The 3571-nt window shown below is 36.6% G+C and overlaps 1 pseudogene; it reads right to left on the reverse strand.

Annotated features, from left to right (window-relative positions):
* Positions 1-2794: 2794 nt before the first annotated feature.
* Positions 2795-2944, reverse strand: LOC144219939 (U4 spliceosomal RNA; annotated as a pseudogene).
* Between the last annotated feature and the right edge of the window lie 627 nt (positions 2945-3571).

Raw genomic sequence — 3571 nt, forward strand, 5'->3', positions numbered from 1 at the left:
GTTGTAAGATAAATTGCTGTCTTCCTGTGAATCTATGAAATCAAACATGATATGCTTCCAAAGTACAATTGTGGTAAAGGCGACATGCATTCCTATTTCAAAGAACAAAAATAGGAAAGAAAAGGATAATGGTTTACAAGAAAATCCAAAATCCAAAAAAGCAAACAGTATCAAACCTTAAGTCTCAAGAATAGTCTTTAACTCAATTCTCTGCCAGCCAAGCCCAGTGAGGTGGAAATTTCACCTTCCAAACATACTGGGAGATGTCTGCATTCAAGATAATGAAGGCTGCACCTTCAACACTACTTATAGCTTAAAGGGTGCCTAAGTGGCTCGGTCGATTGAGAGTCTGACTCTTGGTTTTAGCTCAGGTCATGATCTCATGGTTTGTGAGTTCAAGCCCCGCATTTAGCTCCATGCTGAGCACGGAGCCTGCTTGGGATTCTCTCCTCTCCCTCCCTCTCTCTGTCCCTCCCATGCTCTCTGTCTCTCTCTCTTCTCCCTCAAAATAAATAAATAAACTTAAAAATTTTTAAAAAGAAATAGCTTCAGCCACATACCTAATTTCATTGTTTACAAGTTCTATCTCCCATAAAACACTTGGGCACAGACATAATTCAGCCAAGTTTTTCACCACTTTAAACAAGGATGATCTTTTTTCCATGTCCAATAACATGCTTCTTTTCTTCCTGAGTCTTCCCCAGAATTTTCTTTAAAAGTCACTTTGTTGATGGGGCACCTAGATGGCTTGGTTGGTTGAGTGTCTGGCTCTTAATTTTGGCTCATATCCTGATCTCAGGGTTTGTGGAATTGAGCCCCACGTTGGACTCTGTATTGGGCATGGAGTCTGCTTGGGATTCTCTCTTTACCTCCCTTGCTTTCTATCTCTCTCTCTCAAAATAAATAAATTAAAAAAAATAACATTTAAAAAAGTTCTTTCATGGCAACATAAGGTTTATCTATCATGTGCCTATAAACTTTTCCAGCCTCTCATCTACAAACTTTTCCAGTTTCTACCAATTTTACCCTGTTCCAAAGCCACTTCCACATTTTTAGATATATGTTACAGCAGCCCCCCTACTCTTTGATACCAATTTTCTCTCTCAGTCCATTTGGGCTACTATGACAAATACCATTGTCTATATAGCTTATAAACAACACATATTTATTTCTCATATTTCTATACACTGGAAATCCCAAATCAGGGGGCCAGCATAATCAACTGACTTTAGGCAGGGTCTACTCTTTTTTTTTTTTTTTAATGTTTTATTTATTTCTGAGAGAGAGAGGCAGCATGAGCAGGGGAGGGTAGAGAGAGAGGGAAACACAGAATCAGAAGCATGCTCCAGGCTCTGAGCTAGTTGTCAACACAGAGCCCGATGTGGGGCTCGAACCCACGAACCGTGTGATCATGACCTGAGCCGAAGTCGGATGCTTAGCCGACTGAGCCACCCAGGCGCCCCAGGGTCTACTCTTTTAAGGACTATCCTGATTAGGTTAGTATAAACTAGATAATCTCTTTTGATTGATTCAAATTGAATTCATTAATAGCCTAATCATAAGAGTAATATTCATCATATTTACAATGAGAGAAGATTCTGCCAAGCTATATATAGACTAGAGATGGAAATATTTGGTGCCATCTTAGACTTCTGTCTAACATGTGATACAGTATAGAGAAAATAAAATTTTAGTGGTTGAGAACGCAAAATATAAGCTGGACTCCCTGAGTTCAAAACCCAATATATTACATATGAACTGTGCAAACTTGGCCAAACCACTTAAATTTGATGTACTTTCATTTTCTCACATATACTATACAAATTATAGTAGTATACCAAACTTGCAAGTTTTTGTGAAGAATAAAATTTACATGTATAGAGAAAAAGCAAGTAGAGAGCTTATAGAGAGCACTATATACATATTAGCAATTTTATTATTAGGATAGAAATATATTGAAGCAAAGTGAGAAATACCATTTTATTAAACTTTCCTGACCTGCCCTTGACATCAGAGCTCTTCCATAATTCTCTGTTTACCAATTTTTTCTCTATGCTGTGACTGCCCTACTAAATTTCCAATTAATGCTTTCTAAGCTGTTTGCTAGTTAAATAATTTTGTCTCCAGGGGAGCCTGGCTGGCTCAGTAAGAAGAGCATGTGGTTCTTGATCTTGGGGTCATGAGTTCAAGCCCGATGTTGAACGTACAGATTACTTAAATAAATAAACTTTTAAAAATAGCATGTCTCAAGTTATATATCAAGACCTGTTTATATTGTGCTAGGGTAGAACACGGTACTTAAGACCAATAAATATGATCAAAAAGGATGAATCGCTCATCCTTTCATGTGATAATCTGATAACTTATCTGGACAATATTTTGAAGTAAAAATTCCTCATTCAAATATTCATGATATTGATTGATGCTGTACTACTCATAGAAAAATTGGAATGTCCGGGGTTGCTTTTAATAGGCTATTATTGCTTAACATAAACTAATTATGTATTAAAAACATAACATTAGGAGTCAAATATGTTGAAAGTTAGAGAAATAGGAAACCAGATCATCTAGTCTTTAAAGCCAGTTCCTCATGTACATTTCTCTGTGACATTATGAAAATCTCTAAATCATTGTGGGATTTTTCACACTAACCTGACAAAATTACAATAACAAAAGTATGAACAAGTTTTGAAGACTCAGGTATAAACTCTCTACTTTATAAATGAAAGATAACATCAATATAGATACATTGGTTAAATTTTTAAAAATGCCAGTCTTTGTTTTTTTTTCAATCTTTATCAGTAAATTCATATAATCCAGAGTGAAAACTTTTCATAGTAGTTTACATTGTCATTTGAGTCTATTTTTTAAAACAGTTTTCAATTAGCAATAATCGCGCCTCGGATAAACCTCATTGGCTACGATACTGCCACTGCGCAAAGCTTAAAACAGTTTTCATATCCACTATCTCATTTAATACCTCTTTCTATCTCTCCACTCTTTCTCTCATTCTCTCTCTCTCTCTCTCTTTCATTTTCTCTATCTCACACACACACACACACACACACACACACACACAATATAACAAATAGCATTAGGTAAATATCCTTTCTTTACAAATGGAATAAGGGTGAGTCAAAAACATAAGAAACTTGTAGAAAGGCATAGTTAAGGAGTGCTAGCACCATGACTTTAGATTTCTGTGTTGTCTTTCTTTCAGCACACCATGCTACCATTTTCATGCCATTTGTACTATAACATAACATAGTTGAACACTTCTATGCTTTTAATTTTTAGAGCAAATAAGACAAGAATCATAACACACATATTACCAGGCTTGAAAAGCATAATATTGTAAACTCTCCTGTCCTTTTGAGTAATATTTAAAATCCTAAATTTGGGGGTGCCTGGGTGGCTCAGTCAGTTGAACATCAGACTTCAGCTCAGGTCATGATCTCACAGTTTGTGGGTTCAAGCCCTGAGTCAGGCTCTGTGCTGACAGCTAGCTCACAGCTTGGAGCCTGTTTCAGATTCTGTGTCTCCCTCTCTCTCTGACTCTTCCCTGCCCACG

This window comes from Crocuta crocuta, unplaced genomic scaffold (genome assembly GCF_008692635.1).
Source record: "Crocuta crocuta isolate KB4526 unplaced genomic scaffold, BGI_CrCroc_1.0 scaffold545, whole genome shotgun sequence".
Taxonomy (NCBI): domain Eukaryota; kingdom Metazoa; phylum Chordata; class Mammalia; order Carnivora; family Hyaenidae; genus Crocuta; species Crocuta crocuta.